A 10,771-nucleotide genomic window follows, 5' to 3' on the forward strand; every position below is an offset into this window, starting at 1 on the left:
GTCTAAACATTTAAAAACCACTGTCTGTGGATAAGAATCATCAATCGTAGTCTATAAACACTATAGAAAACCATTGTCTGCGAGCACAGTTTATTGCCAATCCAAATAAAATACTTAGCTATAAGCTGTGCTGGTTGTTAAACGACGCCTGTACGACCAGAATGTACCAATGAGACACAAGTGGACGTGCGTCACTGACACACACGTCCACCAATCCCTGAGGGTGTGTATTAGCTGCGTTTAAGATCTGCAGGGAGCTAGTTAAGCATCGGCCCGAGGGTCATCATTAGTGTCACTAAAGTCCCTTCTTACAGCGTGATGAGACACACAAACACACAAACACAGCTGCGCAAATCAGAGACTTACGACTGATGCTTAATATTCCTCTGATCTGCTGCTACTTACAATCCTCCTCTAATCTGTGTAACCACGAAAGCAACTTTTCAAGTCTGTTAATCCAGGCGGAAGGCTTAACAAAAAATGACGACTTCAAGGTGTAATTTAAATATACAATGATCAATATGCACAGATTTGTGTTTTTTACTGGCAGAAGAAGTTCACAAACCCGCCCCAATTCACACACAGTGTGTTATATTTTTAAATGTACGTACAGTTCTGAGCTCACAGAGGTGTGTGTGTGTGTGTGTGTGTGTGTGTGTGTGTGTGTGTGTGTGTGTGTTAATTGTGACCTGTGGGCTCTGTGTGAAGGCTTGGTATAATTATCTGTGTAATTGTCGTGTATTTTGTAAAGTGCCAGATCATTTAATTCAGGATTAGATCTTCTCGCCTCTAACGGCCGAGGGCGGTTCTCTGGCTTCACTCCCCTCCCCTCAAACACACACACACACACACACACACACACACACACACACACACACACACACACACACACACACACACACACAGTTGTGATATTCACCAGCAGCCGAAGCTGTTAAACCTCTCCAGCGCCTCTCACACTTTCTCGCTGGTTTCTTTTTGTTCTCCCGGAGTTGAGCAGGGTATCGAGTCGCTCGCCCATCTGTGATTCAGACTGAAGCTCCGGAGTGCTCATAACTGTAGAAAAGCTGTCAACACATCTGCACATTATCATTGTACTCCTCTGCTGCTCAGGCACACAGAAATATTAGAAATACAGAGAAGTGCATCGATGCAGCAGCAGGACGGTTCATGATGACGCGCTCCAAACACTCGTCAGTGAATCTCCAGTATCCAGAACATACGAAGCAATTTACAGCTGGTAGAGCAAACATTAAATAGAAATTCAATCTTATTTGGGTTAAGAGTGAGCTACATGTATAATCTATGCTCTTTTCTTTTTTTCAAATAAAAAATTTATAACAAAAAAACGAACTCAGCCTTAGATGAGACATGTTGTTTCAGTCTGACTTTGTTGTCGTGCTGTATAAATAAGAACTTTTAATGTCACAGCTATGCATTGCTTTCCTGGTTTTATCTCATGGTTAGACTCTCCCAGACCTGAAACTGACATCTGTGGAGGAGGAACAATGTCAGCTGAGACGACATTTTTAGGTGCAACAGCAACAACAAGAAAAGTAAGGAAGAATTTACTGAAGAAGCAAGGCCCCGTTTACACAACAACGTTCCGACTGAAAACACATCACTTTTACATTTTCATTTCATTTTCAGCAACATTATGAAAATGTAGTCTCTTTCTCCAGAAATGCTAAAAATGATGTCATTTTCATGTTGGGCCACAGGTTGGTGCTGATGATGAAACAAAAAAATGGAAATAATTCCATCTGAAGCCATCTTAGCAACGACATATGACAAAATTTGAAACAAACTAACCAATTAACGTGCATGACAGGAGCAGATTTGGACATTGGGAGCAGATTAGAATATCTCATATTGATCGTTGTTCATATTCACTGCAGCCTGCAGCGAGGAAAACGCCCTGTGACACTTATTTGTAGTAATTTGGTGAAAGGCCGCCACCGTTTCTTTCTTCCTTCACTTCACAGGTGTTTAATCCTTTAAAGTGCTGAATTCAGACCTGAAGGCTTCCAGAAACTCTCAGGTGTCTGTTGTTTTAACTAAACCACCGCTGAGTGTCACAATGAAATCAGTTCGGCTCAATTCACTTTTATTTACTTTGCACCAATCGCAACATGAGAAGCTGACACAAGCGAGCAGAAACAACACTGAAGAGGATAAACTCTTGTAAAAACCAGACTGCTGCGCTGAGCGCTGTCAGAGGACGACGAGGCAGAAAGTGACAGGAACACAGTTTTTGGATTTTCTAACCTGAACAGGACAAACAACTTAAACTGCCATCTCATCCACATCAACAAAAACAGGATTTATTTTAGAATTTCACATTTACCACGCTAAACGTTCCCAGAGTGTGGGCTGTGGCCCCCTTGTGGTCTGCAGAGGTATTACAGACGGGCCGTGAAAGGTCATTTACGATGAACGTTTCACTGTTCTTTTACATTGTTGAGTTTCATGTTTAAAACAAAAACTTACACACACGCAAAACGGATGAAAGGAGATTAAAATTCTGTCTTCATGAGTTTGGTGTTGAAGTTTGTTTTCCATTGGCGGGTGTGTCTCCCTTCGACTTTAAAGCTGAATGTGAATCAGACTTGAACACTGAACTGTAGTGAAGCTAAAAAAGGCTTTCTGATCACACTCATTGATTAGAAAATCAAAGAAATATGAAGTTTAGATCATAATGAGGGTTTTTTCTATCAGAGTTAGACTGTTTGCAGATGATTTCTTGCATGGGCGAATCCCGATTCTCTGCTTAATCCTCAATCTTGCTCCTCATTCCTCAAAATGCGCGCTCCCGTGAAGTTAAGTGTTGTCCCATTCCTAAACAAGTTGAGGAAAGGAGTGAGACTAAGGGGCGTTATCTCCCTTAATTTTGAGATTCTACGAGACCTACCTTGGAGTTAAGGATAACCCAGAATGCTTGTTAAATAGTTCGTTTTGCTGTTATTTTATTAATAAAAGATTTTGTATATTACTTTAGGAGTAATTGGATTAAGTTTCTATCACAGATAATATTTACAAAGGCTATTAGAAAGAAATCAAGAAAATTCATTTGAATGCATTTATTAACAAGGTCACACATGCAAAATGTTAAACATTTCTAATGCAGGGCACATTACTTACAGCGTGCTGTTATTGATCATTGACCAAAATTATTACTGCTGCTCTTCCACTTCTGCTTTTCTTCTACCCTCTTGCGCAGTGCTGCCCCCTGTGGACCAAGGACGTAACTGTCTTTAAGGGTTGTCCCATTTCCAAGTGACTTTACATTCCTTAAAGGTGCATTAAGGAGTTTGCATGTTTTATGCGAAACAGCGCCCCCTGCAGGCCTTGGGCATAATGCAGCTTAGTAAAAAACTCGTGCCTGTAGCTTGCGTGCACGGAAGAGGGGGACTCCTTCCTCGCTTGTTTAGTAGCGCTCAAGTAAAATTTAAGTTTGTTTTACCTGGTGGAGTCTGTGTGGAGCTGTGGCAGTGCTAGAAGCCAGTCTTTTCTTACTTTCTGGAAGCTCCTGCTCAGTTGTTGCTCACTAAGCATCTGGCGGAGTAATGGCGGACAAAACGAAACTGAAGGAGCCAGAGTGTGCATTACATCATTCCTTTCAAATTCTCCCCAAAAAAACTCTGGTGCCAGACCGGCACTGTAACTTTCAAGTGACAATTTAGCGCTGTTAGAGGTACTTGTAATGAATATGGCAGGGCACATTGTACACATCATTAAAAATGTGTAACATATTTATGGTGGAAAATAAGTATTTTTAAGGTTGTAAAACTCCTTAATGCACCTTTAACACTTGTTTTTAGGAGGCACTTAATTTGAGATTGAGGATCAAGGTTGAGGAGTGAGGATTAAGCAGAGAATTGGGATTGGGCCCATGTCTTGTTTAAATAAGTCATATTTAGAAGGTGTGGATATTTAAAGATTTCCGTTAAATTCTTTAAAAAATTTTCATATGGATGTTAAATCAGTACAAGCTGTTTCTGTAATAAAATTTTCAGGGAAATTAATCTCATCAGGTTTGAGACTTTAGAGTTTGGTGCCCTGAACGGTTTATGACCTCTCAAGTCGATCACGATGGAAAACAAGGCAGTCTGCAGATGTACGTGGATGTTCTGGAGTCTCATGGACAGCTGTGTGAAGAGCAGACGAGAGAAAAAACCAACGTCGACCACAGGGAAGGCTTCTCCCCGTACGACACCGGGCTGAATCAAAGAGACAGCCAAAGTCTGAGCTAAACGTGGATCTTTAAGCTGAATGTGTCGGATTGTTTTGCAAAAATGTAGAAATCAGGACCGTCTGAGCATCAAATGAGCCTCTGAGCTCTGATCCGCGCGTCTGCATTCCAACATGTTGTAGCGTTCTGCTTTCCTCCTTTGTCAGACCTGTCCTCTGCGTCTCTTACATCTGCTCGTCATCCTGCGACATGGAGCTGTCAATCAAGTGTGTGTGTGTGTGTGTAGTGTATAAACAGCTCTGTGAGCAGGCTGTGTGAACCCACGTCCAGAGACGCAGGGCGTGACGCCCGCTCTCACACCGCATCATCCCTAACAACTATTCCAATTAAACACGGACTTTTATTGAACGTTACTGTTAGAAATTGGGATGGGCGCAGGCGCAGCACTGTTATTTTCTTTTTAACAAAGCTGAACGTATAATTGATCCGGATTGCGCCTAAATATAGTCCACATAATGGCCTAAATGACAGCCGACTCAACAGTGTCTGCATGGTGTTAAAAAGTTATACAAGGCTGACTAACAATAGGTGCCTTATGCAGGGCAATTGGAGACATTTTTGTAGGTTAACCAAAAAGGAAATAGTGATAATTTTTTATATAATCCTCAAACACTGTACACATTTCCTACAGGTGCATTATAAGTGATGTGGGAAAGTGTCTCTGCTTTCTCTTTAGTGTCATCTGATCTGACGTCCCGATTTAATGAGTAAAAGTAACCAACTTTAAACAGTTTATTATTTAGAATTAAACTGTTTTGTTTTTCTTGTCCAAATAACCTTAAAAACAAAAGATCTTTAAAATTAATGAGATTTACTGTTGACTTTTTCTTAATTCATAGTGCAGACACTCAAATTACAATAAAAATACTGAGGCAAAGACTTTAACAGAAGAACTAATAGCAAAACACAAAAAACAAAAAGTTATGACACTGATCATTATAGAAGTTATATGATAGTTTTAAACCACCAAATCATACAATTTTCCTCATAGAAGAGTTAATGATGATGAAGTCGACTGTAATTTCAGTTAATGCTGATGAGGATTACAACTTTTGTTTATTCTGAATTTTACTGTATATTATTTTATTTAAAAATATGTAATAAATATAATGGAACAGGAAAAAAAGCTATAAAACAACAATGTGTAAGTGGAACAGGAACTACAGAAACACTCACCTATGACCTTTAAAACACATATAGAGACTTTCTGACCCATTTTAAGTCGGTGTCTGTCATTTTGAAGCTCAGGAAGTTCAACGTGCTTCTTTCTTCATATTTCCTCTGAATGTAATTTTCCTCTCTGAGTTGCTACGAACAACTTTAAAGAAAGAAGGAGAAAATATTGATATGTCTCTATAACCTGTCACATGACCTTGAGCATTACTTCCTGCTTTCAGTCCGTGAGGTTTCCAGCCACTCAGCTGATCCCACAGGTTTCCTCTGGATTCAGTGTGTGTCTGGAGTTTAGAGTCCTTCATCATCCAGTTCCACAGGGAACACTTCATCAGTGTTTGATGATACTAATTGAGCATGACGTGGATTATTGAATAAACAGGAATGATTTAAAATGGCTTCTTTAATGGCGTCATTCCAATGTAAATGTTATTATAGGCCCCACAAATATACAAAGCAGGACTGCAGTGGAGCTCTCAGTGGGCCGGCTCTCACACAGCGGAGTCTTAATCAAGAGTTCAAAAACTTTTTCAAACACACTCACATTTTTTCCTTCATACTAATTTCTAAAAACCAACGTGTTTTTATTCATCAGTCAGTGTGTGTGTGTGTTTGTGTGTGTGTGCGCGCCCTGTCAGCGTTTACAGAGCAGGTAGGCCGAGCGGTTTTGTAATCGATGTGTCATTTACACCGTTTACTGAATCACCGCTCCGCTGCGTGTTCTCTGCTCGTCACTGTCACTCCGGTATGCTGATGGATGGCATCAGTGACTATTTGTGTCAGATGAGTTTTAATAGATGCTTTAAAGAGTAATTTATGGCTACTTGTCACGACCAGTTTACAAATCCGAATGCCTGAGCTTCCCTCCCTCCCTCTGAGAACGAGAAAATATCTTCTGCTGCAATCACAGACTCATCTGCCTGCTAAAATACCTGTTATTATCCCTGACAGGTATGAAGACCTACGACCCAGTTTCTCTCCGCTCCCACATGTCAGGTAATTTCCACACGTCTATCTTTCAAAGAAGAAGAAGAAGAAAAAAAACATACCTCCGTGCTGTACTCGCTTGAGGTGCGCTGTCTCTGAATTTACTAGCAGACTTCTCCTGTCTGCTCCCGTATATCATTATGTTCACGTTTCCTTCCTGCGTGGTCGGCTCGGCACGCCGAGGGGAACCGGTTCCACCAGGAGGGTCTGAAACAGGGAACACGTGCACGTTCTGCTCAGCTTTCATGCAAAGACAAAGACGTCTGCATTTCTTGTTCTTCAAAGTTTCCCGGACGGATGATCTGCTTCGTCACAGTGACGATACAGTAGGAGCCTGAAGGGGTTCAGTTCAATTCTATTTTGTTTCTACAAGCGTCAAATACAACAGTCAGCTCAAGACACCTTTGCAGAGGTCAAGACATTCTGCACAACCAGGGTCCGAGGTGGAGAATTTCTGCAGCGATCAAACTTTAAAAACAAGAGAAGGTGAAATCTCACATTTTACACAGTAATTTAGTCTTTTTGTTGCTTTAGTTTACAGAAATCTTCACCCGTCCTGCAGAGGCACATAGGATTTCGCTTTCCCAAAATAAATCCCACTTTACGACGAGCCAAAACGAAAACTTTTTAACTTTTGCCAACACTGAAAGAAAACAATAATTCATTCTGAACCTCGAACAACATCAAAAACAACCAGCAAGTGTCCATGTGAGGACCCTCAATTAGCTGCTTTTAAAACAACAACAAAAAAAATTCCATCATTCAGTAACTTCAGAGTTTTGATCAGGTCTAACAAACATCTAAAACAAATGTCTCAGGGAGATTCGGACTCTGTAGCTTCTCTTTTAAGACAGGATTAGATCAGCAGTCTCTTTTGTGCCTCATATTTTCGCTCTACTTTGCTGTTGTCATGATCACATTGACCACTAGAGGGCGTCGTAGCCCTGAGCATTTTCTATTGGACTGACAAAAATGAAAAGAGAAAACACAAGTAAAGCATTAATCTGGACAAACTGAATTAAGAACAATTTCATATTCACAATGAGAATTTTTTTCTATTAAAGGTATAATGGACGATTTTCTCAAAAAAGTTGAAGTCAAACGTCTGTTACTCGCTTTTTGAAAACGTGCATGCGCCAGACCATCCTACCTGCTCTGCTGCTCCTACGAGCGCGCTTGACGGTGTGACGCAAGCATTTCTTCAGCGTGATTGACACGTCGGAGGACCAATAGTTGACACTCGCATCACGCCATTCATTGGCTAAAACATCGTCCATTATACCTTTAAGTGCACAACAATCCGAGGGAACTTCAAAATAACACAGAATCTCGAAAATATTGCAAAAACCTGAAGAAGTTCTTTCTGTTTCAGTTCTTTCTACAATCAACACAGAAACTGAAAACTTTTCAGGCTTTATTAAAAAAATAATATTAACAGCCCATTATTAACAAATTAAAGATTCTTAATTTGAACTTCCATGACTTAGACATTGTTAATAATAAATAGTAAAAAAGATCTAAATGTTTTGTTTATCAAATATAAAAAATACGCAAAATTCAAGTGTGTACATTAATTATAATACAAATAACTTGTTCATTAAGTTCTGTTTTTAGATGTATATTGTACACAATACAATACAATACAATAACTGACATGATAAACTATTTTCTTTATTTCTGAAAGTATGAAAAAGTAATTGAGATAATTGGAGTGGAAAAAAGAAAATAAATATGACACTTCTCTGCTTTACATTATTTACAGGTTAATCAGTTTCGGTTAAATGAATCAACTGTGATAATTAGGAAGTTCATGAGCAAAACTTTGTGTTAATGAGTGATGTCATGTTTTAATTGAAGTAGATGAATTAAACAAACATGCAGAAGTAACAGCCACACAGCGTATCGGTGGAAACTCTTGAAAGTCTCTCTGACCTGATTTGACGAGTCAGAGATTCGCCTTGATGAGTTTAGACAGATGATTTGTCTGAAAGCGAATAAATGTCAACCTCTGACCGGCAGCTTTTCTGAAGCTGTCAGCATCACTTTGGGACTGATTTCACTTTAATCTAATCAGGAGCTCTCCCTGTGGCTGGTGGGAAAGAGGAGGAGGTCCTTATCTGATCCAGACCACTTTAGGAAGACACCTGTGGGGTCAGGACGGCGTGTGAACGCCTGAGTGGCCGTCAGCTCCTCGGGACGCCGCCGGACAGCTGCAGGCAGGAAGGGTAGACGACGACAGGCGGGAAGCCTTTTTATTTATGGAGCGGAGCGATTTAACGAGGAGAGGCAGTGAAGGCGATCCGGTCCAGAGGACAGAGGACAGAGGAGGTCTCTATTAAACCTGCCATACCTCTCAACTCAGTCTTACTTAACTCGTTTAGTGATGCTAAACAGTCATTAGTCTTAAGAAATGAAAAAGCTCATAATAATGTTAAAAACATTTAGCTTTTTTAAATTGTCGATGTGTTTTCAGTTGGAAGTTGAACCTTGTCGTAAACAAAGTCTCAAGCAGTCAAACCCATGATGATGTTTGTTTCCAGTAAAACCTCAATCTGAGGGTGATTTCTGTCTCTGTAGTAAACATTATTGTCTTTATTTCAGTTTCCTTTCTGTCTTTTCAATGTGCAAAAACTTAATTTTGAAATGAAACCTGATCATTTATTTCAAACTAAAATCTTCTCCACCATACGACATAGCTGAAGTAATCTGATTACTGTATGTGTGAGAACATGTTTGTGCTATGAGGGCAGGTTCAGGTAAACAGCTGAGCTCTGTGTTTGTGGTCGTACATGTCGGCTCACACAGGTGAACAGCACATGGACAAAAAGCCAACATGGCTGCCTCAGGGGGTAAACAAACATCAGGGGGGGCGTTTAGCAGCTAATTGTCTTCACTGGGGAGCAGTTAGAGCCAGTAAAGCCCCAGCAGGGGGAGGAACCCGAGGCTGCTCCAGGAAGAGCCCAGGGGCACGCGCACACACACACACACACACACACACACACACACACACACACCTGGAGACAAAAGGCAGCGTCTTTCAGCTCGCCTGAGCGGCCTCCTGTCAGCACCTGAGGAGGAACAAACATCCTGAGCAGGTCCAGCAGGTGAGATGAAAGAGACACGAGGACGGGGCGGCTCAGACCTCACTGCCCCACCAACTCACTCCCAGTCACCCCTGCCCCCCCAGGACCGGGGCAGCATGTCCAGCAGGCTTCTCATTGGCTGACAGCTCGTCGCGTGACTTCAGGAGCTTGCTCCCAGCATGCAACACTGCAGCTCATGCTGAAAACTTTCTACATCGATACGTGAACGCAGTCATTTTGTCAGGTGTTTTTCTCCCTCTGTCGGTGTGATTTGCATGTCTTTATTTCATCGGTCACTGGAAGAGTTTCTCATCTCTCTGAGTTTTTTCTCTCTTTACAGTGATTTCAGTGTGTTGCTGTTGTTTTCGCAGCTCTTTGTGTTGGTTGTGTGCCTTTGGATTTTGAGTCCATCTTACATTTTATTTCCATAATTTCATGAGCAGTTGCAGTTTCATCTCTTTTTGTGATTTTGCTGTCTCAGTAATTTTAGTATTTTCTTTTTTTAACTCATGTTCTGTCTTTATGATCTTTCTGGAGTCATTTCATGTCTTTCTTTGTGGCTGTTTAGCATTTTTCATCTTTTTTCTGTCATTATGTGTGTTTTTGGAGTCCTTTACTTTACTTCATGTAAGTTACTTTATGCCCATTTGAGGTCAGTTAATTTCATTTTTTGGTCATTTTGAGTCTTTCTTTAATTAATTCTCATGTCTGTGGTGGTTTTTGTTGCCATTTCAGGTTTTTCAGTATCTTCCTGTTGTAATTTGTGTCTGCTTGTGTTTCCCTTCAAAACATCTAATCATGCACAAAGCTTAAGCTGGTTTAATGTGGATTCTGATGAGGAAAATTATATAAAAAAAAAAACCTATATCTCTGTTTTCCCTGTTTATTTTCCTTTCAATGAAGTGGAATGGACAGAGATGCCGTGTGTATCTTTATTCAAGTTCAAACCTTCTCAGTGTGGATCTGCTCTATCAGGCTGACATGATGGAGTCCTTCCGCTGATGGGAGACGCCCCCCGCTGTCTGAATCTCATTTCCAGGATCACGTCTGGTGCCATGAGCTGGGACATCGGGACTCGTCCTCTCGCTTCCCGCCAACTCGCCTTGTTTGGGCCTCTTGACTCCACAAATAGCGGCATCCTCTCGGACGTCTGCGGACATGTCCGCCGGACGCGCGCGGAAGTGTTCGCTTTAAGGGGGAAGATTTGGAGGCCATTTGCAGGAGCGCGGGGCGACGGCCGGGGTCGTGCTGAGACACATCGGCCGGCGCCGTGTTG

The sequence above is a fragment of the Salarias fasciatus genome, chromosome 2 (assembly GCF_902148845.1).
Source record: "Salarias fasciatus chromosome 2, fSalaFa1.1, whole genome shotgun sequence".
NCBI classification, from domain to species: domain Eukaryota; kingdom Metazoa; phylum Chordata; class Actinopteri; order Blenniiformes; family Blenniidae; genus Salarias; species Salarias fasciatus.